The sequence below is a fragment of the Balaenoptera ricei genome, chromosome 2 (genome assembly GCF_028023285.1).
Source record: "Balaenoptera ricei isolate mBalRic1 chromosome 2, mBalRic1.hap2, whole genome shotgun sequence".
Lineage (NCBI taxonomy): Eukaryota > Metazoa > Chordata > Mammalia > Artiodactyla > Balaenopteridae > Balaenoptera > Balaenoptera ricei.
The window spans coordinates 54,933,892-54,960,644 of record NC_082640.1 but is presented as its reverse complement, the minus strand read 5'-3'; the positions used below and the strand labels follow the sequence as shown (position 1 = coordinate 54,960,644).

At 54.0% G+C, this 26,753-nt stretch overlaps 13 non-coding genes across 13 annotated transcripts; all 13 read left to right on the top strand.

Moving 5' to 3' along the window:
• The first annotated feature begins 127 nt into the window (after positions 1–127).
• Positions 128–219, top strand: LOC132361212 (small nucleolar RNA SNORD116). The gene has a single exon (XR_009501517.1). It is a non-coding gene; the product is annotated as a small nucleolar RNA SNORD116 (small nucleolar RNA).
• Positions 220–608: 389 nt separating this feature from the next.
• On the top strand, positions 609–700 carry LOC132361915 (small nucleolar RNA SNORD116). Its single transcript, XR_009502178.1, has one exon. It is a non-coding gene; the product is annotated as a small nucleolar RNA SNORD116 (small nucleolar RNA).
• Positions 701–3,128: 2,428 nt separating this feature from the next.
• LOC132361494 (small nucleolar RNA SNORD116) lies at positions 3,129–3,220 on the top strand. The gene has a single exon (XR_009501780.1). It is a non-coding gene; the product is annotated as a small nucleolar RNA SNORD116 (small nucleolar RNA).
• A 2,448-nt stretch (positions 3,221–5,668) lies between these two features.
• Positions 5,669–5,760, top strand: LOC132361211 (small nucleolar RNA SNORD116). The gene has a single exon (XR_009501516.1). It is a non-coding gene; the product is annotated as a small nucleolar RNA SNORD116 (small nucleolar RNA).
• A 389-nt stretch (positions 5,761–6,149) lies between these two features.
• On the top strand, positions 6,150–6,241 carry LOC132361914 (small nucleolar RNA SNORD116). The gene has a single exon (XR_009502177.1). It is a non-coding gene; the product is annotated as a small nucleolar RNA SNORD116 (small nucleolar RNA).
• A 2,428-nt stretch (positions 6,242–8,669) lies between these two features.
• On the top strand, positions 8,670–8,761 carry LOC132361654 (small nucleolar RNA SNORD116). Its single transcript, XR_009501927.1, has one exon. It is a non-coding gene; the product is annotated as a small nucleolar RNA SNORD116 (small nucleolar RNA).
• A 2,428-nt stretch (positions 8,762–11,189) lies between these two features.
• LOC132361645 (small nucleolar RNA SNORD116) lies at positions 11,190–11,281 on the top strand. The gene has a single exon (XR_009501919.1). It is a non-coding gene; the product is annotated as a small nucleolar RNA SNORD116 (small nucleolar RNA).
• Positions 11,282–13,735: 2,454 nt separating this feature from the next.
• Positions 13,736–13,827, top strand: LOC132361198 (small nucleolar RNA SNORD116). The gene has a single exon (XR_009501505.1). It is a non-coding gene; the product is annotated as a small nucleolar RNA SNORD116 (small nucleolar RNA).
• Positions 13,828–14,231: 404 nt separating this feature from the next.
• On the top strand, positions 14,232–14,323 carry LOC132361879 (small nucleolar RNA SNORD116). Its single transcript, XR_009502144.1, has one exon. It is a non-coding gene; the product is annotated as a small nucleolar RNA SNORD116 (small nucleolar RNA).
• A 2,426-nt stretch (positions 14,324–16,749) lies between these two features.
• LOC132361754 (small nucleolar RNA SNORD116) lies at positions 16,750–16,841 on the top strand. The gene has a single exon (XR_009502023.1). It is a non-coding gene; the product is annotated as a small nucleolar RNA SNORD116 (small nucleolar RNA).
• Positions 16,842–19,764: 2,923 nt separating this feature from the next.
• On the top strand, positions 19,765–19,856 carry LOC132361882 (small nucleolar RNA SNORD116). Its single transcript, XR_009502147.1, has one exon. It is a non-coding gene; the product is annotated as a small nucleolar RNA SNORD116 (small nucleolar RNA).
• A 2,444-nt stretch (positions 19,857–22,300) lies between these two features.
• On the top strand, positions 22,301–22,392 carry LOC132361657 (small nucleolar RNA SNORD116). The gene has a single exon (XR_009501930.1). It is a non-coding gene; the product is annotated as a small nucleolar RNA SNORD116 (small nucleolar RNA).
• Positions 22,393–24,831: 2,439 nt separating this feature from the next.
• Positions 24,832–24,923, top strand: LOC132361881 (small nucleolar RNA SNORD116). The gene has a single exon (XR_009502146.1). It is a non-coding gene; the product is annotated as a small nucleolar RNA SNORD116 (small nucleolar RNA).
• Positions 24,924–26,753: the final 1,830 nt, after the last annotated feature.

Here is a 26,753-nt window from a genome sequence, read left to right as displayed (position 1 = left end):
ATGATCCTTAGCTCCATTTGCAGCCCCGTGGGTCGCCTCTGGCCACTCCTGACTGCTGACATGATTGAGATCGGTGGCTGCCCCGCGGTGGAGCCTGCGACTTTGAACGTGCAGCCTTTGAGCAGGTGGATTGATGATGACTCCCATAAATGCACTGCTTGGAACTCTGAACAAATGAATGGGTCTCAGGTTTCTCCGCGGTCATGTCACTGACGGGCCTGGGGGCGAAAATACAAGGCGCCAGGGCAAGTAACCCAGTTGCTGCAAGGGTATGCCCTGCCAGTTTGGGCATTGGAATATCTCCGATGCCAATAGCTTTCTGTGTGATCCAAGGGCATCGCCTCTGGCTCGACAAGGTTCCTGGTAGGAACCTTGTGGGGGTAAACGGAACTTCTTTGAAGAAACCTAGAAGTTTGGCCACGGGGACTTGTGCCGCAAGACTACACCGTCACATTCTGGGCTCTTCCTGGGGCACCCGAGCTCCGATGCCCTGAGACGTGGGTGCACTTCCTGCCCCGTGGCTCGAGTCTGGCCGCTCCCTACTGCTGAGAGGATTGAGCTTGCTGACAGTCCGCGACTTTGCACGTCCAGCCTTTGAGCAGGAGCGTGGATCAGTGAGGACTCCCATAAATGCATTCCTTGGAAATCTAAACAAAATGAATGAGCAATACCTACCGTCTTCTCATCCTAACTGAGGTCCAGCACGTGGCTCCCAAAGGAAAATTAGGGAGAGGTCCATGTTGCATTTGCTACCGTGGGCGTGCGCAGCAACATTGTTCAAGTGGAGGGTGGCGGGCTTCTCGTGCAGAAAGAGCCATGTGGAAAGGAGCCTGGGATGTCCATCTACGTGGGAAGGCTAAGGACAACTTGACGTCTCTGGGCACCTGAGTCTAGCCAGAACTGCTATCCCCTGCCGCGGTCAGCGTGCGGGTGCGAAAGGAAGCGTGAGCCACTGGTACTCCTCTGGCTTGCCATTGAGATCTACAGGCCACCCTCAAGCTCAGGTCGTTGCCTTGTTCCCGCAAGGAAACAGAAGTCTCTGCACTCAGGGTCAGAGAAGGAGTCCTGGCCAGGCCAGGCGTCTATGTCAGGTTCAGCTTGGGAGGTGGGATATAGTTCAGGTTTGCCCTGATGGTCGGGGGAAATCAAATGGGCCACTGTCCCCGGGATTTGGGCGACGCTGATGGCGCCTCCTTGGGTTGTGTCCTGCTTGTGTGTTGTGTGTGGAGAGTTTGCAAAGTGCCTTAGGCAAATCCAGGGGATATCAAGCTACTTAGGTGAGGGGTGGATTCGTTTGGATCCTGGTGGAGAGAGCAAGGCAAGGCGAGTGGGAAATACACGGGAGAGTGTTGGCTAAGCCCACAGGCTTACTGTTGGGTGGATAGATCGGTATGGGTGGATATGTCGGTGGACATAGGGTTCCCGGAACTCTTTTGGGATATCTTCAGGAGCACTTGGAGCCCCGTGTAGGGAAGGAATACAGGTGCACATTCGTGGACCATCCCAACCTTTTCCTCTCCTTTCTCAATGTGCTTCACGGCGGGTCCTTGTTCCAGAGAATGGTGCCTTCACGGCACAGTATGGTGTCTTCTCACTGGGACCGATTTGGAGCCGTTGGGATGTTTTGTCCCTGTGTGGCCTCATTGCCCCTATGTTGAGGATGTTAAGGTGTTCCTTAGGACAGCCCAGCGTCATTGCTATACCAGGTCGGCATAGCATTCCCTGAGGTTTGGAGCTCTTCCCGGAGGTCTTTGGGCCCAACCATGCAGAAAGAAGGGAGTCGGCCGCCAAGGCAACGCTACAGGTTTAAGGGCTGGAGTGAATGTGTGCTGCAGGGGTCATTTTGTCCTGCCACCTTCTGGTGCTGCGAGCCTGTGATCTCCAGCATGCATGGCTTCAAGCCAGAGAAGCCATGCCGGTTCAAGGGTCCAGGATGTTGGGTGCGTTCTCTCATTGCACGGCTGTGGGTGACACGTTGGTTCTGGAGGACCTGGGTCTCATGGTTTCTCCAAGGTCTTGTCCTTGAAGGGGAGAATGCGAATGTGCAAGGTGCTACGATAAGTTACCCAGTTGCTGCAAGTGTTTGGCCCGCCATTTTGGGCATTGGAATGGCTCCCTTGCCATTAGCTTTGGTTGCGGTCCTAGGGAAGTTCCTCTGGCTTGGCAGGAGACCAGGAAGTATGCCTGCTGGTGAGTCTCCCTTGATCAGTCCAGGGGTTCTTCAGGTGCCCTTTGTCACGGGTCCCTACGAGCCGCTTTTGATGGAGGTCGTCTTATTCAGCCAAGGGCCCTTCCCTTATGGAAGATCTCTCCCCTTGAGGGCGTGTCCACTGTGTTTAATCATAAGGGCCAAACGCGTGTTTGTTCCCATAGAGGGCACTTGCTCTTAGGCTGAGGGGGCACAGTTGTCCTGAGGGTGTCTCAGGGGATCAGGAAGACATCCTTTTGCTGTGATGGAGGGCAGATTGCTCAGGAGAGGAATTTCAGGGCCCGAGACCAGGGGGTTGTTGGTCGGTGGCACTCTTTGTCCTGATGGCCGCACGCTCTGAAGGTGTCAGTGCCACGATGCTTTCACGTTTGCCTGCGGACACACAGGCAAGATGGACAGTAAATGAAATGTTGAGGAGAGATAGAACACACAATGCTGGGTGGTATCGCCCTTTCCCTCGGTGCGCCTGTGCACCCTCCTCAAGTATGCGTGTGTTCTCTCACCCCGAGCCAGGTGGAATGCCAGGGAAGGAATGCCAACAGCAGCTTGGGGCCATCCGTATAATCCCTGATACCCGTTGAAGTGAGGACGGTGTGGCAAGGCGAGGCCAGCCGAAGGAGTCTCAGAGGGGTGTTGGCGTGCATTCCTTGAGGATCCTGCTTTAACCCTTGTTGCGGTAAGCGACACTTCTTTGCTAAACCTAAAGGTTTGGCGATGGGAACGTGTGCACCGGGGCTACACCCTCACCTTCTGGTCTTTTCTCGGGGAACACGAGCTTTGATGCCCTGAGAACTGGCTGCATTTCCTGACCCGTGGCTCGGCTCTGCTGGCCACTTCCGTACGCTGATATGATTCAGCTCGCTGGCCGTCCCATGGTGGAATCTGCAACTTTGCATGTCCACCGTTTGAGCATGTGCTTGGATCGATGATGACTCCCACAAATGCATTCCTTGGAAATCTGAACAAAATGAGTGAGAAATCCCTACCGTCTCCTCGTTGGAACTGAGGTCCAGCACGTGGCTCCCCAAAGGAAAGTAGGGAGAGGTTCACGTTGCATTTGCGGCCGTGGGTGTCTACAGCCACGTTGTTCAAGTTGAGGGTTGTGGTCATCTCCTGGGGAGAAGAGCCATTGGGAAAGGAGCCTGGGATGCCAATCCAGGTGGGAAGGCTTGGGACAGCGTGCCGTCTCTGGGTTCCTTGGTCTAGCCAGGACTGCTGTCCCCTGCCACGGTTCAGCATGCAGGTAGGAGAGGAAGCGTGAGCCATTGCTCGTCCTGCCACCTGCACTTGAGTTCTACAGGCTGCCCCCACCTGCTGGTCATTGCCTTGTGGCCTCAAAGAAACAGAAGTCTGTAGGCTCAGGGTCAGAACAGGATTCCAGGCCTAGGGCAGGCTTCTTTGTCATGTTCTGCTTGGGAGACCAGATGCAGTTTAGGTTTCTCCTGATGAGGGGAGAAATCAAATGGGCCACTGTTCCTGGGAGTTTGGCCAATCTGATGGCTCCTCCTCGGGTTGTGTCCTGCTTGTGTGTGCTGTGTGAAGGGGCTGGAAAATGCCTTAGTCAAACTTGGTCACGGCAAGCTGCTTTGGTGAGGGGTGGCTCTGGCATCTTGCCGTGACACGTTGGGATCCCGGTGGAGAGAGAGTAAGGCAAGGCGAGTGAAAGAGACACGTGAGATGGCTGGCTAAGCCCACAGGTTTACTGGTGGGTGGATAGATCGACGGTGGCCATGGGGTTCCCGGAACACATTTGGGATTCCCTCAGGAGCATCTGGAGGCACGTGTAGGGAGGGAATACGGGAGCACATTTGTGGACTGTCCCGCCTCTTTCCTCTCCCTGGTCGATTTGCTTCATGGCGGGTTCTTGTGCCAGCGAATGGTTGCCTTCATGGCACAGTATGGTGTCTCCTCATGGGGGCCGATTTGGAGGCCTTGGGGTGTTTTGTCCCTGTCTGACCACGTTCCCCCTGTGTTGAAGATGTGAAGGTGTTCCTGAGGACAGCCAGGCATCGTTTCTATACCCGGCCCACATAGCGTTCCCTGAGGATTGGAGCTCTACCCGGAGGTCATTGGGTGCAACCGTGCAGAAACAAGGGAGTTGGCTGCCAAGGAAAGGCTGCAGGTTTAAGGGCAGGAGAGGATGTGTGGTGTGGGTGTCATTTTTCCTGCCACCCGCTGGTGCGTCGAGACTGTGGTAACCGGCGAGCCTGGCCACAGGCTAGACAAGTCATACCGGTTCAAGTGTCTAGGCTGTTGTCTGGGTTCTGTCGTTGCATGGCTGTGGGTAACAAGTTGCTTGTAGAGGACCTGGGCCTCAGGGTTTCCCCAATGTCACGTCACTGATGGGCCCAGAGGGTGAAAGTACCAGACACCACTGCAAGTTACACAATTGCTGCAAGGGTTTGCCCCGCCACGTTGGGCGTCGGAATGGTTCCGATGCCATTAGCTTTGTGTGTGGGCCAAGGGTAGGTTGCCAGTCTTGGCAGCAGGCCAGGAAGTCTGGCTGCAGGTGAATCTCCATTGTTCAGTCCAGGAGTTCCTCTGGTGCGTTTTGTCACCGGTCCCTACAAGCTGCTTTTGTTGGAGGTCGTCCCATTTGGCCAAGGGCCGTTCCCTTGTGGAAGATCTCAGGGACCACATTTCCCCTTGAGGGTGAATCCATTGTGTGGAAGCGTATGCGCCAGGAGTGGTTTGGTTCCCCAGAGGGCAGTGGCTCTTACGCTGAGTAATCCCAGTTCCCCTGAGGGTGTCTCAGCAGTTCAGGATGACATCCTTATGCTGTGTCGGCGGGGAGGTGGCTCAGGCAGGAAAGTTCACGGCCCATACCGGGGGGTTGATGGACGGCCGTGCTCTTTGTGCTGATGCCCGTGCGCTCTGAAGGCATCTGTGCCACGATGCATTCACGTTTGGCTGTGGACACACAGACATGATGGACTGCAAATGAAATGTTGAGGGGAGATATAGCGCACATCGGTGGGCGGTATCACCCTTTGCCTCTGTGCGCCCGTTCACTTTTCTCAAACATCCCTGTGTTCTGTCACCCTGAGGCATGTGGTGGAGTGCCAGGGAACAAACACCTGCAGCAACATTGGGCCCTCTGTGTAGTCCATGATACCTGGCGAAGTGAGGAGAGTGCGGCAAGGTGAGGCAAGTCAAGGCAAAAGAGTCTCAGCGTGGTTTTGGCGTGAAGTCCTTGAGGATCCTCGTAGGAACCTTGTGGTGGTGAGTGGAACTTCTTTGCAGAAACCTAGATGTTTGGCCACGGGGACTTGTGCACTGAGACTACACCCTCACCTTCTTGGCTCTTGCAGGGGAACCCCAGATCTGATGCCATGATCCTTAGCTCCATTTGCAGCCCCGTGGGTCGCCTCTGGCCACTCCTGACTGCTGACATGATTGAGATCGGTGGCTGCCCCGCGGTGGAGCCTGCGACTTTGAACGTGCAGCCTTTGAGCAGGTGGATTGATGATGACTCCCATAAATGCACTGCTTGGAACTCTGAACAAATGAATGGGTCTCAGGTTTCTCCGCGGTCATGTCACTGACGGGCCTGGGGGCGAAAATACAAGGCGCCAGGGCAAGTAACCCAGTTGCTGCAAGGGTATGCCCTGCCAGTTTGGGCATTGGAATATCTCCGATGCCAATAGCTTTCTGTGTGATCCAAGGGCATCGCCTCTGGCTCGACAAGGTTCCTGGTAGGAACCTTGTGGGGGTAAACGGAACTTCTTTGAAGAAACCTAGAAGTTTGGCCACGGGGACTTGTGCCGCAAGACTACACCGTCACATTCTGGGCTCTTCCTGGGGCACCCGAGCTCCGATGCCCTGAGACGTGGGTGCACTTCCTGCCCCGTGGCTCGAGTCTGGCCGCTCCCTACTGCTGAGAGGATTGAGCTTGCTGACAGTCCGCGACTTTGCACGTCCAGCCTTTGAGCAGGAGCGTGGATCAGTGAGGACTCCCATAAATGCATTCCTTGGAAATCTAAACAAAATGAATGAGCAATACCTACCGTCTTCTCATCCTAACTGAGGTCCAGCACGTGGCTCCCAAAGGAAAATTAGGGAGAGGTCCATGTTGCATTTGCTACTGTGGGCGTGCGCAGCAACATTGTTCAAGTGGAGGGTGGCGGGCTTCTCGTGCAGAAAGAGCCATGTGGAAAGGAGCCTGGGATGTCCATCTACGTGGGAAGGCTAAGGACAACTTGACGTCTCTGGGCACCTGAGTCTAGCCAGAACTGCTATCCCCTGCCGCGGTCAGCGTGCGGGTGCGAAAGGAAGCGTGAGCCACTGGTACTCCTCTGGCTTGCCATTGAGATCTACAGGCCACCCTCAAGCTCAGGTCGTTGCCTTGTTCCCGCAAGGAAACAGAAGTCTCTGCACTCAGGGTGAGAGAAGGAGTCCTGGCCAGGCCAGGCGTCTATGTCAGGTTCAGCTTGGGAGGTGGGATATAGTTCAGGTTTGCCCTGATGGTCGGGGGAAATCAAATGGGCCACTGTCCCCGGGATTTGGGCGACGCTGATGGCGCCTCCTTGGGTTGTGTCCTGCTTGTGTGTTGTGTGTGGAGAGTTTGCAAAGTGCCTTAGGCAAATCCAGGGGATATCAAGCTACTTAGGTGAGGGGTGGATTCGTTTGGATCCTGGTGGAGAGAGCAAGGCAAGGCGAGTGGGAAATACACGGGAGAGTGTTGGCTAAGCCCACAGGCTTACTGTTGGGTGGATAGATCGGTATGGGTGGATATGTCGGTGGACATAGGGTTCCCGGAACTCTTTTGGGATATCTTCAGGAGCACTTGGAGCCCCGTGTAGGGAAGGAATACAGGTGCACATTCGTGGACCATCCCAACCTTTTCCTCTCCTTTCTCAATGTGCTTCACGGCGGGTCCTTGTTCCAGCGAATGGTGCCTTCACGGCACAGTATGGTGTCTTCTCACTGGGACCGATTTGGAGCCGTTGGGATGTTTTGTCCCTGTGTGGCCTCATTGCCCCTATGTTGAGGATGTTAAGGTGTTCCTTAGGACAGCCCAGCGTCATTGCTATACCAGGTCGGCATAGCATTCCCTGAGGTTTGGAGCTCTTCCCGGAGGTCTTTGGGCCCAACCATGCAGAAAGAAGGGAGTCGGCCGCCAAGGCAACGCTACAGGTTTAAGGGCTGGAGTGAATGTGTGCTGCAGGGGTCATTTTGTCCTGCCACCTTCTGGTGCTGCGAGCCTGTGATCTCCAGCATGCATGGCTTCAAGCCAGAGAAGCCATGCCGGTTCAAGGGTCCAGGATGTTGGGTGCGTTCTCTCATTGCACGGCTGTGGGTGACACGTTGGTTCTGGAGGACCTGGGTCTCATGGTTTCTCCAAGGTCTTGTCCTTGAAGGGGAGAATGCGAATGTGCAAGGTGCTACGATAAGTTACCCAGTTGCTGCAAGTGTTTGGCCCGCCATTTTGGGCATTGGAATGGCTCCCTTGCCATTAGCTTTGGTTGCGGTCCTAGGGAAGTTCCTCTGGCTTGGCAGGAGACCAGGAAGTATGCCTGCTGGTGAGTCTCCCTTGATCAGTCCAGGGGTTCTTCAGGTGCCCTTTGTCACGGGTCCCTACGAGCCGCTTTTGATGGAGGTCGTCTTATTCAGCCAAGGGCCCTTCCCTTATGGAAGATCTCTCCCCTTGAGGGCGTGTCCACTGTGTTTAATCATAAGGGCCAAACGCGTGTTTGTTCCCATAGAGGGCACTTGCTCTTAGGCTGAGGGGGCACACTTGTCCTGAGGGTGTCTCAGGGGATCAGGAAGACATCCTTTTGCTGTGATGGAGGGCAGATTGCTCAGGAGAGGAATTTCAGGGCCCGAGACCAGGGGGTTGTTGGTCGGTGGCACTCTTTGTCCTGATGGCTGCACGCTCTGAAGGCGCCAGTGCCACGATGCTTTCACGTTTGCCTGCGGACACACAGGCAAGATGGACAGTAAATGAAATGTTGAGGAGAGATAGAACACACAATGCTGGGTGGTATCGCCCTTTCCCTCAGTGCGCCTGTGCACCCTCCTCAAGCATGCGTGTGTTCTCTCACCCCGAGCCAGGTGGAATGCCAGGGAAGGAATGCCAGCAGCAGCCTGGGGCCATCCGTATAATCCCTGATACCCGTTGAAGTGAGGACGGTGTGGCAAGGCGAGGCCAGCCGAAGGAGTCTCAGAGGGGTGTTGGCGTGCATTCCATGAGGATCCTGCTTTAACCCTTGTTGCGGTAAGCGACACTTCTTTGCTAAACCTAAAGGTTTGGCGATGGGAACGTGTGCACCGGGGCTACACCCTCACCTTCTGGTCTTTTCTCGGGGAACACGAGCTTTGATGCCCTGAGAACTGGCTGCATTTCCTGACCCGTGGCTCGGCTCTGCTGGCCACTTCCGTACGCTGATATGATTCAGCTCGCTGGCCGTCCCATGGTGGAATCTGGAACTTTGCATGTCCACCGTTTGAGCATGTGCTTGGATCGATGATGACTCCCACAAATGCATTCCTTGGAAATCTGAACAAAATGAGTGAGTAATCCCTACCGTCTCCTCGTTGGAACTGAGGTCCAGCACGTGGCTCCCAAAGGAAAATTAGGGAGAGGTCCATGTTGCGTTTGCTACTGTGGGCGTGCGCAGCAACATTGTTCAAGTGGAGGGTGGCGGGCTTCTCGTGCAGAAAGAGCCATGTGGAAAGGAGCCTGGGATGTCCGTCTACGTGGGAAGGCTAAGGACAACTTGACGTCTCTGGGCACCTGAGTCTAGCCAGAACTGCTATCCCCTGCCGCGGTCAGCGTGCGGGTGCGAAAGGAAGCGTGAGCCACTGGTACTCCTCTGGCTTGCCATTGAGATCTACAGGCCACCCTCAAGCTCAGGTCGTTGCCTTGTTCCCGCAAGGAAACAGAAGTCTCTGCACTCAGGGTCAGAGAAGGAGTCCTGGCCAGGCCAGGCGTCTATGTCATGTTCAGCTTGGGAGGTGGGATATAGTTCAGGTTTGCCCTGATGGTCGGGGGAAATCAAATGGGCCACTGTCCCCGGGATTTGGGCGACGCTGATGGCGCCTCCTTGGGTTGTGTCCTGCTTGTGTGTTGTGTGTGGAGGGTTTGGAAAATGCCTTAGGCACATCCAGTGGATATCAAGCTACTTAGGAGAGGGGTGGCTCTGGCACCTTGCCGTGATTCGTTTGGATACTGGTGGACAGAGGAAGGCAAGGCGAGCGGGAAATACACGTGAGAGTGTTGGCTAAGCCCACAGGTTTACTGTTGGGTGGATAGATGATCGGTGGACATAGTTTCCCCGGAACTCTTTTGGGTATCTTCTGGAGCATTAGGAGGCCCGTGTAGGGAAGGAATACAGGTGCACATTCGTGGACCATCCCAAACTTTTCCTCTCCTTTCTCAATGTGCTTCACGGCGGGTCCTTGTTCCAGCGAATGTTTGCCTTCATGGCACAGTATGGTGTCTTCTCACTGGGACTGATTTGGAGCCGTTTGGATATATTGTCCCTGTGTGGCCTCATTGCCCCTATGTTGAGGATGTTAAGGTGTTCCTTAGGACAGCCAAGCGTCATTGCTATACCCAGTTGGCATAGCATTCCCTGACGTTTGGAGCTCTTCCCGGAGGTCTTTGGGCCCAACCATGCAGAAAGAAGGGAGTCGGCTGCCAAAGAACCCCTACAGGTTTAAGGGCTGGAGTGAATGTGTGCTGCAGGGGTCATTTTGTCCTTCCTCCTTCTGGTGCTGTGAGCCTGTGATCTCCAGCGTGCATGGCTTCAAGCCAGAGAAGTCATGCCAGTTCAAGCGTCCAGGATGTTGGATGCATTCTCTCATTGCACGGCTGTGGGTCACACGATGGTTCTGGAGGACCTGGGTCTCATGGTTTCTCCAAGGTTTTTTCCTTAAAGGGAAGAATGCGAATGTGCAACGTGCTACGATAAGTTACCCAGTTGCTGCAAGGTTTTTCTCTGCCAATTTGGGCATTGGAACGGCTCCCTTGCCATTAGCTTTGGTTGCGGTCCTAGGGAAGTCCCTCTGGCTTGGCAGGAGACCAGGAAGTATGCCTGCTGGTGAGTCTCCCTTGATCAGTGCAAGGGTTTCTCAGGTGCCCTTTCTCATGGGTCCCTACAGGCCGATTTTGATGGAGGTCATCATATTCGGCCAAGGGCCCTTCCCTTATGGAAGATCTCTCCCCTTGAGGGCGTGTCCACTGTGGGGAATCATAAGTGCTAAGGGCGTGTTTGTTCCCGTACAGGGCACTTGCTCTTAGGCTGAGGGGGCCCAGTTGTCCTGAGGGTGTCTCAGGGGATCAGGAAGACATCCTTTTGCTGTGATGGAGGACAGATTTCTCAGGAGAGGTATTTCACTGCCTGAGACCAGGGGGTTTTTGGTCAGCGGCACTCTTTGTCCTCATGGCCGCACGCTCTGAAGGCACCTGTGCCACGATGCTTTCACGTTTGGCTGCAGACACACAGGCAAAATGGACAGCAAATGAAATGTTGAGTAGAGATCGGACACACATCGCTGGGTGGTATCACCCTTTCCCTCGGTGCGCCCGTGAACCCTCCTCAAGCATGCGTGTGTTCTCTCACCCCCAGCTAGGTGGAATGCCAGGGAAGGAATGCCAGCAGCACCCTGGGGCCATCCATATAATCCCTGATACCAATTGAAGTGAGGATGGTGTGGCAAGGCGAGGGCAGGCGATGGAGTCTCGGAGGTGTGTTGGCGTGAATTACATGAGTATCCTGCTTTAAGCCTTGTTGCGGTAAGCGACACTTCTTTGCTAATCCTAAAGGTTTGGTGACGGGAACTTGTCCACCGGTACTACACCCTCACCTTCTGATCTTTTCTCGGGGAACACGAGCTTAGATGCCCTGAGAACTGGCTGCATTTCCTGACCCGTGGCTCGGCTCTGGCCACTTCCGTACACTGATATGATTCAGCTCGCTGGCCGTCCCATGGTGGAATCTGCAACTTTGCATATCCAACGTTTGAGCATGTGCTTGGATCGATGATGACTCTCACAAATGCATTCCTTGGAAATCTGAACAAAATGAGTGAGAAATCCCTACCGTCTCCTCGTTGGAACTGAGGTCCAGCACGTGGCTCCCAAAAGGAAAGTAGGGAGGGGTTCATGTTGCATTTGTGGCCGTGGGTGTCTACAGCCACGTTGTTCAAGTTGAGGGTTGTGGTCATCTCCTGGGGAGAAGAGCCATTGGGAAAGGAGCCTGGGATGCCAATCCAGGTGGGAAGGCTTGGGACAGCGTGCCGTCTCTGGGTTCCTTGGTCTAGCCAGGACTGCTGTCCCCTGCCACGGTTCAGCATGCAGGTAGGAGAGGAAGCGTGAGCCATTGCTCGTCCTGCCACCTGCACTTGAGTTCTACAGGCTGCCCCCACCTGCTGGTCATTGCCTTGTGGCCTCAAAGAAACAGAAGTCTGTAGGCTCAGGGTCAGAACAGGATTCCAGGCCTAGGGCAGGCTTTTTTGTCATGTTCTGCTTGGGAGACCAGATTCAGTTTAGGTTTCTCCTGATGAGGGGAGAAATCAAATGGGCCACTGTTCCCGGGATTTTGACCAATCTGATGGCTCCTTCTCGGGTTGTGTCCTGCTGGTGTGTGCTGTGTGAAGGGGCTGGGAAATGCCTTATTCAAGCTTGGTCATGGCAAGCTTCTTTGGTGAGGGGTGGCTCTGGCATCTTGCCGTGACACGTTGGGATCCTGGTGGAGAGAGAGTAAGGCAAGGTGAGTGAAAGAGACACGTGATATGGCTGGCTAAGCCCACAGGTTTACTGGTGGGTGGATAGATCGATGGTAGTCATGGGGTTGACGGTACACATTCGGGATTCCCTCAGGAGCGTTTGGAGGCACGTGTAGGGATGGAATACGGGCGCACATTTGCGGACTGTCCTGCCTTTTTCCTCTCCTTGGTCGATTTGCTTCATGGTGGGTCCTTGTGCCAGCAAACGGTTGCCCCCGTGGCACAGTATGGTATCTTCTCATGGGGGCCGATTTGGAGGCCATGGGTTTTTTTTTCCCTGTCTGGCCACGTTCTCCCTGTGTTGAAGATGTGAAGGTGTTCCTTAGGAGAGCCAAGCATCGTTTCTACATCCGAACCACAAAGCGTTCCCTGAGGATTGGAGCTCTTCCCGGAGGTCATTGGGCACAACCATGCAGAAACAAGGGAGTCCGCTGCCAAAGAATGGCTACAGGTTTAAGGGCAGGAGAGGATGTGTGGTGTGGGTGTCATTTTTCTTGCCCCCTGCTTGTTGCTTTGAGACTGTGGTATCCGGCAAGCCTGGCCACAGGCCAGCAAAGTCATACCGGTTCAAGTGTCTAGGCAGTTGGCTGGGTTCACACGTTTCACAGCTGTGGGTAACAAGTTGGTTGTGGAGGACCTGGGCCTCACAGTTTCTCCAAGGTCACGTCATTAATGGGCCCAGAGTGCGAAAGTACCAGGCACCACTGCAAGTTACGCAATTGCTGCAAGGTTTTGCCCCGCCACGTTGGGCATCCCAATGGTTGCCATGCCATTAGCTTTGTGTGTGGGCCAAGGGAAGGTTGTCAGTCTCGGCAGTAGGCCAGGAAGTATGGCTGCAGGTGAATCTCCATTGTTCAGTCCAGAGGATCCTCCCATGCGTTTTGTTACCTGTCCCTACCAGCTGCTTATTGTTGGAGGTCGTCACATTTGGCCAAGGGCCGATCGCTTTTGGAAAATCACAGGGACCACATTTCCCCTTGAGGGTGAGTCCATTGTGTGGAAGCGTATGCGCCAGGAGTGGTTTGGTTCCCCAGAGGGCAGTGGCTCTTACGCTGAGTAATCCCAGTTCCCCTGAGGGTGTCTCAGCAGTTCAGGATGACATCCTTATGCTGTGTCGGCGGGGAGGTGGCTCAGGCAGGAAAGTTCAAGGCCCATACCAGGGGGTTGATGGACGGCCGTGCTCTTTGTGCTGATGCCCGTGCGCTCTGAAGGCATCTGTGCCACGATGCATTCACGTTTGGCTGTGGACACACAGACATGATGGACTGCAAATGAAATGTTGAGGGGAGATATAGCCCACATCGGTGGGCGGTATCACCCTTTCCCTTTGTGTGGTCATTCACTTTTCTCAAACATCCCTGTGTTCTGTCACTCTGAGGCAGGTGGTGGTGTGTCAGGGAACCAACCCCTGCAGCAGCATGGGGCCCTGTGTATAGTCCGTGATAACTGGCTAAGTGAGGACAGTGCAGCAAGGTGAGGCAAGTCGAGGCCAAAGAGTCTCAGAGTGATTTTGGCGTGAAGTCCTTGAGGATCCTCGTAGGAACCTTGTGGTGGTGGGCGGAACTTCATTGCAGAAACGTAGATGTTTGGCCACGGGGACTTGTGCACTGAGACTACACCCTCACCTTCTTGGCTCTTCCAGGGGCACCCCAGATCCAATGTCATGATCCTTAGCTCCATTTGCATCCTCGTGGTTCGGCTCTGGCCGCTCCTGACTGCTGACATGATTGAGATCTTTGGCTGCCCTGCGGTGGAGCCTGCGACTTTGAACGTGCAGCCTTTGAGCAGGTGCGTGGATGGATGATGACTCCCATAAATGTACTGCTTGGAAATCTGAACAAAATGAATGGGTCTCAGGTTTCTCCGAGTTCATGTCACTGACGGGCCCAGGGTGCGAAAATACAAGGCACCCAGGCAAGTTATCCAGTTCCTGCAAGGTTTTTCCCTTCCTGTTTGCGCATCAGAATATCTCCAATGACAATAGCTTTCTGTGTGATCCAAGGGCATCACCTCTGGCTCGACAAGATTCCTGGTGGAAACCTTGTGGCAGTAAATGGAACTTCTTTGCAGAAACCTAGATGTTTGGCCATGGGGACTTTTGCACCGACACTACACCCCTCACCTTCTAGACTCTTCCTGGGGCACCCGAGCTCTGATGCCCTGAGACTTGTGTGCACTTCCTGCCCCTTGGCTCGAATCTGGCAACTCCCTACTGCTGAGATGATTGAGATCGCCGGCAGTCCACCATGGAGGCTGCGACTTTGCATGTCCTGCCTTTGAGCAGGTACATGGATTGGTGATGACTCCCATAAATGCATTCCTTGGAAATCTAAACAAAATGAATGAGCAATACTTACCGTCTTCTCATCCTAACTGAGGTCCAGCACGTGGCTCCCAAAGGAAAATTAGGGAGAGGTCCATGTTACATTTGCTACTGTGGGCATTCGCAGGAACAGTGTTCACGTTGACAGTGCCGGGCTTCTCATGCAGAAAGGGCCATGTGGAAAGTAGCCTGGGATGTCCATCTACGTGGGAAGGCTAAGGACAACTTGACGTCTCTGGGCACCTGAGTCTAGCCAGGACTGCTATCCCCTGCTGCAGTCAGTGTGCAGGTTCGAAAGGAAGCGTGAGCCACTGGTGCTCCTCTGGCTTGCCATTGAGATCTACAGGCTAACCTCGAGCCCAGGTCGTTGCCTTGTTCCCGCAAGGAAACAGAAGTCTCTGCACTCAGGGTCAGAGAAGGAGTCCTGGCCAGGCCACGCTTCTTTGTAATGTTCAGGTTGGGAGATGGTATGCAGTTTAAGTTTGCCCCGATGATCGGGGGAAATCAAATGGGCCACTGTCCCCGGGATTTGGGCGACGCTGATGGCTCCTCCTTGGGTTCTGTCCTGCTTGTGTGTTGTGTGTGGAGAAGTTGGAAAATGTCTTAGGCAAATCCAGGGGATATCAAGCTACTTAGGTGATGGGTGTTTCTGGCACCTTGCCGTGAGACGTTTGGATCCTGGTGGAGAGAATAAGGCAAGGCGAGCGGGAAATACACGTGAGAGTGTTGGCTAAGCCCATAGGCTTACTGTTGTGTGGATAGATGGTCGGTGGACATAGGGTTCCAGAACTCTTTTGGGATATCTTCAAGAGCATTTGGAGGCCCGTGTAGGGAAGGTATACAGGTGCACATTCGTGGACCATCCCAACCTTTTCCTCTCCTTCGTCAATTTGCTTCACGGCAGGTCCTTGTTCCAGTGAATGGTTGCCTTCACGGCACAGTATGTGTCTTCTCACTGGGACCGATTTGGAGGCATTGGGATTTTTTGTCCCTCTGTGGCCTCATTGCCCCTATGTTGAAGATTTGAAGCTGTTCCTTAGGATAGCCCAGCGTCATTGCTAAACCCAGTTCGCATAGCATTCCCTGAGGTTTGGAGCTCTTCCCAGAGGTCACTGGGCCCAACCATGCAGAAAAAAGGGAGTCGCCTGCCTTGGAAAGGCTACAGGTTTAAGGGCTGGAGTGAATGTGTGCTGCAGGGGTCATTTCGTCCTGCCATCTTCTGGTGCTGCGAGCCTGTGATCTCCAGCATGCATGGCTTCAAGCCAGAGAAGTCATTCCGGTTCAAGTGTCCAGGATGTTGAATGCATTCTCTCATTGCACTGACTGGGTGACACGTTGTTTCTGGAGGGCCTGGGCCTCACTGTTTCTCCAAAGTCTTGTCATTGAATAGAAGAGTTTGAACGTGCAAGGTTCTACGATAAGTTACCCAGTTGCTGCAAGGATTTGCCCCTCCACTTTGGGCATTGGAATGGCTGTCATGCCATTACCTTTGGTTGCGGTCCTAGGGAAGTTCCTCTGGCTTGGCAGGAGACCAGGAAGTATGCCTGCTGGTGAGTCTCCCTTGATCAGTCCAGGGGTTCCTCAGGTGCCCTTTGTCACAATTCCCTACGAGCCGCTTTTCGTGGAGATCGTCATATTCGGCCAAGGGCCCTTTCCTTGTGGAAGATCTCTTCCCCTTGAAGGCGTGTCCACTGTGTGGAATCATAAGTGCCAAGGGCGTGTTTGTTCCCCTAGAGGGCACTTGATCTTAAGCTTAGGGGACCCAGTTGTACTGAGGGTGTCTCAGTGGATCAGGAAGACATCCTTTGGCTGCGATGGAGGGCATAGTGCTCAGGAGAGTAATTGCAGGGCCCAAGACCAGGGGTTGTTGGTCGGCTGCGCTCTTTGTCCTGATGGCCACAGGCTCTGAAGGCGTCTGTGCCCCGATGCTTTCACGTTTGGCCGCGGACACACAGGCAAGATGGACAGCAAATGAAATATTGAGGAGAGATAGACCCCACATCGATGGGTAGTATCGCCCTTTCCCTCGGTGCGCCCGTGCACCCTCCTCAAACATGCGTGTGTTCTCTCACCCCGAGCCAGGTGGAATGCCAGGGAAGGAATGCCAGCAGCAGCCTGGAGCCATCCGTATAATCCCTGATACCCATTGAAGTGAGGACGTTGTGGCAAGGCGAGGCCAGGCGAAGGAGTCTTGGAGGAGTGTTGGCGTGCATTCCATGAGGATCCTGCTTTAACCCTTGTTGCGGTTAGCGGCACTTCTTTGCTAAACCTAAAGGTTTTGCAACGGGAACTTGTGCACCGGGGCTACACCCTCACCTTCTGGTCTTTTCTCGGGGAACACGAACTTCGATGCCCTGAGAACTGGCTGCATTTCCTGACCCGTGGTTCAGCTCTGGCCCCTTCCGTACGCTGGTATGATTCAGCTCGCTGGCCGTCCCATGGTGGAATCTGCAACTTTGCATGTCCAACGTTTGAGCATGTGCTTGGATCGATGATGGCTCCCACAAATGCATTCCTTGGATATCTGTACAAAATGAGTGAGAAATCCATACCATCTTCTCGTTGGAACTGAGGTCCAGTACGTGGCTCCCAAAAGGAAAGCAGGGAGAGGTTCACGTTGCATTTCCTGCTGTGGGTGTCCACAGCCCACAGCCACTTGTTCTAAGTTGAGGGTTGTGGTCATCTCATGGGGAGAAGAGCCATTGGGAAAGGAGCCTGGGATGCCAATCCAAGTGGGAAGGATTGGGACAGCGTCCCATCTCTGGGTTCCTTGGTCTAGCCAGAACTGCTGTCCCCTGCCACGGTTCAGTATGCATGTAGGAGAGGAAGCATGAGCCATTGGTTGTGCTGTCGCCTGCACTTGAGTTCTACAGGTCGCCCCCACCTGCTGGTCATTGACTTGTGGCCTCAAAGAAATAGAAGTCTGTAGGCTCAGGGTCAGAACAGGATTCCAGGCCTACAGCAGGCTTCTTTGTCATGTTCTGCTTGGGAGACCAGATTCAGTTTAGGTTTCTCCTGATGAGGGGAGAAATCAAATGAGCCAGTTTTCCCAGGAATCTGGCAAATCTGATGGCTCCTCCTCGGTTGTGTCCTTCTTCTGTTTGCTGTGTGAAGGGGTTAGAAAATGCCTTAGTCAAGCTTGGTCACGGCAGGCTTCTTTGGTGAAGGGTGGCTCTGGCATCTTGCCATGACACGTTGGGATCCCAGTGGAGAGAGAGTAAGGCAAGGCAAGTGAAAGAGACACATGTGATGGCTGGCTAAGCCCACTGGTTTACTGTTGGGTGTATAGATCGACGGTGGCCATGGGGCTCCCGCAACACATTTGAGATTCCCTCAGGAGTGTTTGGAGGCACGTGTAGGGAGGGAATACGGGAGTACATTTGTGGACTGTCCCGCCTTTTTCCTCTCCTTGGTCGATTTGCTTCATGGTAGGTCCATGTGTCAGCGAATGGTTGCCTTCGTAGCAGAGTATGGTGTCTTCTCATGGGGGCCGATTTGGAGGTCGTGGGGTGTTTTGTCCCTGTCTGGCCACGTTCGCCCTGTGTTGAAGATGTGAAGGTGTTCCTGAGGACAGCCCAGTATCGTTTCTACACCCGGCCCACATATCGTTCCCTGAGGATTGGAGCTCTTCCTGGAGGTCATTGGGCACAACCACGCAGAAACAAGGGAGTCGGCTCCCAAGGAAAGGCTACAGCTTTAAGGTGTGGAGAGCATGTGTGTTGCGGGGTCATTTTGACCTGATACCATCTGGTGCTGCGAACCTGTTGTGTCCGACTGACCTTGCCTCAGGCCAGAAGAGTCATGCCACTTTAAGGATCCAGGATGTTGGATGCATTGCCTCGTTCCTCAGCTGTGGGTGACACATTGGTTCTGGAGGGCCTGGGTCTCACGGTTTCTCTGATGTCTTGTCATTGAAGGGAGAAGTGTGAAAGTCCAAGGTTCCATGATAAGTTTATCAGTTGCTGCAAGGTTTTGCCCAGCCACGTGGTGCATTAGAATGGCTCCCCTACCTTTAGCTTTGCTTATGGTCCTCTGGATTGTCAGGAGGGCAGGAACTATGCCTGCTGTTGAGTCTCCCTTGGTTATTCCAGGGGTTCCTCTGGTTCCCTTTGTCACAGGTCCCTATGCGCCCCTTTTGTTGGAGGTTGTCATATTCGGGCAAGGGCAATTCCCTTGTGGAAGATCTCTTCCCCTTGAGGGCTCGTCCATTGTGTGGAAGCGTACGTGCCATGTGAAGGTGTGTTTCTCTAGAGGGCAGTATCTCTTTGTCTGAGGTGGCCCTGTTGCCCTGAGGGTGTCTCAGGGATTCAGGAAGACATCCTTTTGCTGTGATGGAGGGGAGAGCACTCAGGAGAGGAATTGCAGGGCCCGAGACCAGTGGGTTGTTTGACAGCAGCTCTCTTTGTCCTCATGGCTGCAGGTTCTGAAGATTTCTGCACCACGATGCATTCACGTTTGGCTGTGGACACGCAGACAAATGGGCAGCCAACGAAATTTGAGGCGAGATAGACGCACGTTGCTGGGTGGTATCTTCCTTTTCCTTGGTGCGCCCGTTCACCATTCTGAAACATCCGTGTGTTTTCTCACTCCGAGCCAAGTGGTGAAGTGCCAGGGAACGAATGCCAGCAGCAGCATGGGCCCTGTGTATAGTCCGTGATACCCCGTGAAATGAGGAAAGTGCAGCAAGGTGAGGTGAGGCGGGGGAGTCTCGGAGGGGTGTTGGCATGAAGTCCTTGAGTTTCTTGGTGGAACCCTTGTCACGGTAAGTGGAACTTATTTACCGAAACCTAGATGTTTGACCACGGGGACATGTGCAACGAGACTACACCCTCACCTTCTGGGCTCTTCCTGGAGCTCCCTAGCTATGATACCCTGGGACTTGGCTGCAGTCCCTGCCCCATTGCTTGGCTCTGGCTGTTCCTCACTGCAGACAAGATTCAGCTCACTGGCCATCCCGCGGTGGAGGCTGCGACTTTGCCCACCCAGCCTATTAGCAGGTGCTTGGATCGATAGTGTCTCCCATAAATGCATTCCTTGGACATCTGAAGAAATCAATGGGTCTCATAGTTCCTCTGAGGTCATTTCACTGACGGACCCAGAGTGCCAAAATGCAAGGCACCACAGCTAGTTATCCAGTTGCTGCAAGGGTTTGCCCTGCAACTTTTGCAATCGGAATATCTCCGATGCCATTGTCTTTGCGTGTGGTCCAAGGGAAGGGCCTGTGGTTTGGCAGAGTTTCCTGGTGGAAACCTTGTGGCAGTAAGGGAAACCTCTTTGCAGAAACGTAGATGTTTGGCCACGTGGACTTGTGCACCGATACTACCCAATAACATTCTGCGCTCTTCCTGGGGCACCCGAGCTCTGATGCCCTGAGACTTGTGTGCACTTACTGCCCCGTGGCTTGTCTCTGGACACTCCTGACTGCTGACGTGATTGAGCTTGCTTGCCGTCCTGTGGTGGCAGCTGTGACTTTGCACGGCCAGCCTTTCAGCAGGTGCTAGGATCCATGATGACTCCCATAATTACATTCCTTTGAAGTCTGAAAAAAATGAGTGAGCAATCCCTACCGTCTCCACATCGGGACTGAGGTCCAGCACGTGGCTCCCAATGGAAAAGTAGGGAGAGGTTCACATTGCATTTGCTACCCTGGGCATCCACAGCCACATTGTTCAAGTTGAGGGGGGCAGCATTCTCGTGGGGAAAGAGCCATTTGGAAAGAAGCCTGGGATGCCCATCCATGTGGGAAGACTAGGGACACCTTGACATCTCTAGACCCCTGATTCTAGCTAGGTGTCATGTCCCCTGCTGTGGTTCAGCATGCTGTTGGGAGTGGAATCATGAGCGATTGGTGAGCCTCTGACCTGCCTTTGAGTTCTATAGGCCTCCCCCGGCCCCTGGTCTTTGCCGTGTGCCCTCAAGGAAACAGAAGTCTTTGCGCTCAGGGTCGGAACAGGAGTCCTGGCCTAGGCCAGGTTTTCTTTGTCATGTTCTGCTTGGTAGTCGGCATGCAGTTTAGGTTTCTTCTGATGATAGGGAGAAATCAAATAGGCCACTGTCCCCAGGAGTTTGGCCAAGTTGATGGCTCCTCCTTGGGTTGTGTCCAACTTGTGTGTTGTGTGTGGAGGGGCTTGGAAAATGCCTTAGGCAATTCCCAGGGAAATCAAATTTCTTGGATAAGGGATGGCTCTGGCACTTTGCCCTGAGATGTTTGGATCCTAGTGGAGAGAGGAAGGCAAGCCATGTGGGAAATACACTTGTGATATCTGGCTAAACCCACAGGTTTACTGGGTGGCTGGAAAGATCGACAGTGGCCATAGGGTTCCTGGAATTCCTTTGGGATACCTTCAGGCACAGTTGGAGGCACGTGTAGGAACGGATTATGGGTGCATGTTCATGAACCATCCCCCCCTTTTCCTCTCCTTTGTTGATTTGCTTCATGGCGGGGCCCTGTACCAGCGAATTGTTGCCTTCGTGATGCAGTATGGTGTCTTCTCTTGGGGGACGATTTAGAGGCCATGGGGTGTTTGTCCCTGTCTGGAGACATCCCCCTATGTTGAGGATGTGAAGGTGTTCCTCACGAGAGCCCAGCGTCATTTCTATACCCAAACCATACACCGTTCCCTGAGGTTTGGACTTCTTTCCGGAAGTCATTGGGCGCAACCTTGTGGAAACAATGAAGTTGGCTACCAAGAAAAACTACAGGTTTAAGATCAGGAGAGAGTGTGTTTGGGGGTCATTTTATCCTGCCACCTGCTGGTGTGGTGAATCTTTGGCCTCCAATATGCCTGGCCTCAGGCCAGAGAAGTCAATCCGATTCAAGCCTGCAGGCTGTTGGCTGCATTCTCTCGTTGTGCGACTCTGGGTGACCCGTTGGTTCTGGAGCACATGGGTCTCCTGGTATCTCCGAGAGTATGACACTGATGGGTCCAAACTGTGAAAGTGCAAGGTGCCATGGCAAGGTACCCAGTTGCTGCAAGGGTCTTGCGCTGCACCTTTGGGCATTGGAATGACTCCCATGCCATTAGCTTTCTGAGTGGTCCAAGTGAAGGTTCTCTGGCTTGGTCGTGGGCCAGGAAGCATGCCTGCTGCTGAGTCCCCCATGTTCAGTCCAGTGGTGCCTGAGTGGCCTTTGTGCCGAGGCCGAGGAGCTGCTTTTGATGGATGTCATCACTTTCTCTCATGGCAGTTCCCGTGTGGAAGATTGCAGGGACACTGTTTCCACTTGATGGCGAGTCTGTTGTTTGGAAGCGGATGTTCCTAAAGAAGGTTTGTTTCCCTGGAGGGCAGAGGATCTTAGGCTGAGGGAGCCCAGTTCACCTGAGGGTGTCTCAGGGGTTCAGAATGACATCCTTTTGCTGTGTTGGAGGGGAGAGCACTGAGAAGAGGAATTGCAGTGCCCGAGACCAGGGGGTTGTTGGACAGTGGCGCTCTCTGTCCTGATGGCTGCATGCTCTGAAGGCGTCTGCATCCCAATGCCTTCTCATTTGGCTGCTAATACGCAGCCAAGATGGGCAGCAATGAAATATTGAGGCGAGATAGAGTGCACATCCCTGGGTGGTTTCGCCCTTTCCCTCAGTGCGCCCGTGCACCATCCTTAATCATGCATGTGTTCTCTCACCCCAAGGCAGGTGGAATGCCAGTGAAAGAATGCCAGCAGCAGCCTGGGGCCCTCCGTATACTACATGATACCTGGTGAAGTGAGGACGGTGCATCAAGGCAAGGCTAACGAGGCGAAGGAGTCTCCGAGCGGTGTTGGTGTGCAGTCTGTGAGGATCCTGGTTTCACCCTTGTGGCGGTAAGCAGCACTTCTTTGCTGAAACCTAGATGTTTGGCCATGGGGACTTGTGCACTGGGACTACACCTTCACCTTCTGGTCTTTTCCCGGGGAACATGAGCTTCGATGCACTGAGACTTGGCTGCACTTCCTGCCCCATGGCTCGAATCTGGCCACTACCGAATGCTGACATGATTGAGCTCGCTGGCTGTCCCATGGTGGAGGCTGCAACTTTGCCTGTCCAGCGTTTGAGCATGTGCTTGGATCAATGATGACTCCCACAAATGCATTCCTTGGAACTCTGAACAAAATGAGTGAGAAATCCCTACCGTCTCCTCATTGGAACTGAGGTCCAGGAAGTGGCTCTCAAAAGGAAAGTAGGGAGAGGTTCTCGTTGCATTTGCTCCCATGGGTGTTCACAGCCATGTTGTTCAAGTTGAGGGTTGTGGCCATCTCATGGGAGAAGAGCCATTGGGAAAGGAGCCTGGGATGCCCATCTCTGTGGGAAGGCTAGGGACAGTGTGCCATCTCCGGGTGCCTTTGTCTAACCAACACTGCTGTCCCCTGCCGTGGTTCACCATGCTGGTGGGAGAGGAAACATGAGCCATTGGTAGGCCTGTCCCCTGAAATTGAGTTCCACAGGCCGCCCTCACTGGCTGGTCGTTGTCTTGTGCCCTCAAATAAAAAGGAGTCTGTATGCTCAGGGTCAGAGGAGGATTCCTGACCTAGGCCAGGCTTCTTTGTGATGTTCTGCTTGGGAGACGAGATGCAGGTTAGGTTTCTCCTGGTGATGGGGGGAAATCAAACGGGCCACTGTCCCCGGGAGTTTGGCCAAGCTGATGGATCCTCCTCGGGTTGTGTCCTGCTTGTGTGTGCTGTGTGAAGGGGCTGGAAAATGCCTTAGTCAATTCCCAGGGAAATCAAGCTTCTTTGATGAGGGGTGGCTGTGGCATCTTGCTGTGACACGTTTGGATCCCGGTGGAGAGAGAAAGGCAAGGAGAGTGGAAAAGACACGTGAGATGGCTGGCTAAGCCCACAGTTTACTGGTGGGTGGATAGATCGACGGTGGCCATAGGGTTCCCAGAACACAGTTGGGATTCCCTCAGGAGCGTTTGGAGGTACATGTAAGGAAGGAATACGGGAGCACATTTGTGGACTGTCCCGCCTTTTTCCTCTCTTTTGTCGATTTGCCACATGGCTTGTCCCTGTGCCAGCAAATGCTTTCCTTCTTGGCATAGTATGGTATCTTCTCATGGAGGCCGATTTGGAGGCCGTGGGGTGTTTTGTCCTCTCTGACCACGTTCCCCCTTGTCGAAGATGTGAAGGTGTTCCTGAGGACAGACCAGCATCATTTCTATACCCAGGCCACATAGCGTTCCCTGAGGTATTTAGCTCTTCCCGGAGGTCTTTGGGTGCAACCATGTGGAGACAAGGTAGTCGGCTGCCAAGGAAAGGCTGCAGTTTTATGGGCAGGAAAGGATGTGTGGTGCGGGGGTCATTTTGTCCAGCCACCCGCTTGTGCTGTGAGCCTGTGGTCTCTGGCTGGCTGGCCTCAGGCCACACAAGTCATGCCGTTTCAAGGGTCCAGGCTGTTGGCTGGATTCTCTCGTTGCACACCTGTGTGTGACCTGTTGGTTCTGGAGGATCTGGGTCTCACAGCTTCTCTGAGGTCATGTCACTGACGGGTCCAGAGTGTGAAAGTGCAAGGCACCACAGCAGCTTACTCAGTTGCTGCAAGGGTCTGCCCTGGCAATTTGGGCCTCTGAATGGCTCCTATGCCATTAGCTTTGCATGTGGTTCAAGGGAAGCTCTTCTGGCCTGTCAGGAGGGCCAGAACTATGCCTGCTGTTGAGTCCCCATTCGTCAGTCCAGGGGTTCCTCAGGTGCCCTTTGTCATGGGTCACTATGAGCTGCCTTTAATGGAGGTCATCACACTAGGTCCAAGACCGTTCTTTTGTGGAAGATCTCGGGGACCACATTTCCCATTGAGGGCGAGTCCATTAAGTGAATACCTATATGCCAAGAGCGGGTTTGTTCTCTTGGAGGGCAGTGGCTCTTAGGCTAAGGGAGCCCATTTCCCCTGAAGGTTTCTGAGGGGTTCAGGATGACATCCTTTTGCTGTGTCGGTGTGGAGGTCACTCATGAGGGGAATTGCAGGGCCGTACCAGGGGGTTAATGGACGGCAGCACTCATTGTGCTAATGGCTGTGCATTCTGAAGGCGTCTGCGCCACGATGTATTCACGTTTGGCTGTGGACACACAGACAAGATGGGCAGCAAATTTAACGTTGAGGCGAGAGAGAATGCACATCACTGGGTGGTATCACCCTTTCTCTCTGTGCACCCGAGCACCATCCTCAAAAGTGCATGTGTTCTTTCACCCCGAGCCAGGTGCAGCACCAGGGAACAAATGCCAGCAGCAACGTGGCGCCCTCCGTATAGTCCGTGATACCCGGCGAAGTGAGGACAGTGCATCAAGGTGATGCAAGGTGAAGGAGTCTCAGAGGGCTGTTGGCGTGAAGTCCTTGAGGTTCCTTGTGGAAACCTTGTGGCAGTAAGCAGAACTTCTTTGCAGAAACCTAGATGTTTGGCGACAGGGACTTGTGACCGAGACTACACCCTCACCTTCTGGACTCTTCCAGGGGCACCCGAGCTCCAATGCCCCGAGACTTGGCTGCACTTCCTGCCCCATGGCTCGGCTCTGGCCGCTCCTGACTGCTGACATGATTGAGCTCTCTAGCCCTCCCGCAGTGGAGGCTGCGACTTTGCACATCCAGCCTTTGAGCAGGTGCTTGGATAAATGATGACTCCCATAAATGCATTCCCTGGAAATCTGAACAAAATGAGTGAGAAATCTCTACTGTCTCCTCATCGGAACTGAGGTCCAGCACGTGGCTCCCAAAAGAAAAGTACAGAGAGGTTCACGTTGCATTTGCGACCTTGGGCATCCGAACCACGTTGTTCACGTTGGGGGTGGCAACCTCCTCGTGGGGAAAGAGCCATTTGGAAAGGAGCAAGGGATGCCCATCCACGTGGGAATGCTGGGGACAGCTTGATGTCTCTGGGTCCCTGAGTCTAGCCAGGTCTCCTGTCCCCTTCTGCAGTTCAGCATGCAGGTGGGCGTGGAAGTGTGAGCCATTGGTAGACCTCTGGCCTGCCATTGAGTTCTATAGGCCTCCACTGCCCCCTGGTCATTGCCTTGTGCCCTCAAGGAAAGAGAAGTCTCTGTGATCAGGGTCAGAGCAGGAGTCCTGTCCTAAGCCTGGTTTCTGTGTCATGTTCTGCTTGGGAGACGGGGTGCAGTTTAGGTTTCTTCTGATGATGGGGAGACATCAAACGGGCCACTGTTCCCCGGAGTTTGGCCAAGCTCTTGGCTCCTCCTCGGGTTGTGTCCTGCTTGTGTGTTGTGTGTGGAGGTGCTGAAAAATGCCTTAGGCAATTCCCTGGGAAATCAAGCTTCTTTGGTGAGGGGTGGTCTGGCACCTTGCTGTGACCCGTTTGGATCCTGGTGAAGAGGGAAAGGCAAGGCGAGTGGGAAATACACCTGAGAGTGTTGACTAAACCCACAGGTTTACTCGTGGGTGGATAGATTGATGGTGGCCTTTAGGTTCCCGGAACTCCTTGGGATGCCTTCAGGCATATTTGCAGACGTGTAGGAAAGGATTACGGGTGCATGTTCATGGATGATCCCCCCCTTTTCCTCTCCTTTATTGATTTGCTTCATGGCGGGTCACTGTTCCAGCGAATGGTTGCCTTCGTGGCACAGTATTGTGTCTTCTCATGGGGGCCGATTTGGAGGCCGTGGGGTGTTTTGTCAGTGTCTTTCCATGTTCCCCCATGTGTTGAAGATATGAAGGTGTTCCTCAGGAGAGCCCAGCATCATTTCTATACCCGGCCCACATAGCATTCTCTGAGGTTTGGAGCTCTTCCCGGAGGTCATTGGGCGCAACCATGCGGAAACAAGGGAGTTGGCTGCAAAGGAAAGGCTACAGGTTTAAGGGCAGGAGAGGATATGTGGTGCAGGTGTTAGTTTGTCCTGCCACTCGCTGGTGCGGCAAGCCTATGGTCTCCGGCGTACCTGGCCTCAGGCCAGAGAGGCCATGCCAGTTCAAGGGTCCTGGCTCTTGGCTGGGTTCTCTCTTTGTGCGACTGTGGATGACACATTGGTTCCGGAGGTCCTGGGTCTCACGCTTTTTCCAAGGTCATGTCACTGATAGGCCTAGAGTCTGAAAGCGCATGGTGCTGCAGTCAGTTACCCAGTTGCTGCAAGGGTTTGACCCTCAACTTTGGGCTTTGGAATTGCTCTGGCACCATTAGCTTTGCATGTGGTACAAGGGAAGGGCCTCTGGCTTGGCTGGAGGCCAGGAAGCATGCCTGCTGGTGAGTCTCCCTTGGTCAGTCCAGGGGTTCCTCAGGTACCCTTTGTCACGGGTCCCTTCGAGCCACTTTTAATGGAGGTCATCGAATTCGGCCAAGGGCCCTTCCCTTGTGGAAGATTGCAGCGACCACGTTTCCCCCTGATGGGGAGTCCATTGTGAGGAAGCGTATTTGCCAAGACCTGGTGTGTTCCCCTGGTGGGCAGTGGCTGTAAGGCTGAGGGGTCCCAGTTCCCCTAAGGGTGTCTCAGGGGTTCAGGATGACATCCTTATGCTGTGTCGGTGAGGAGGTCGCTCAGGAGGGGAATTGCAAGGCCCATACCAGGGGGTTGATGGACAG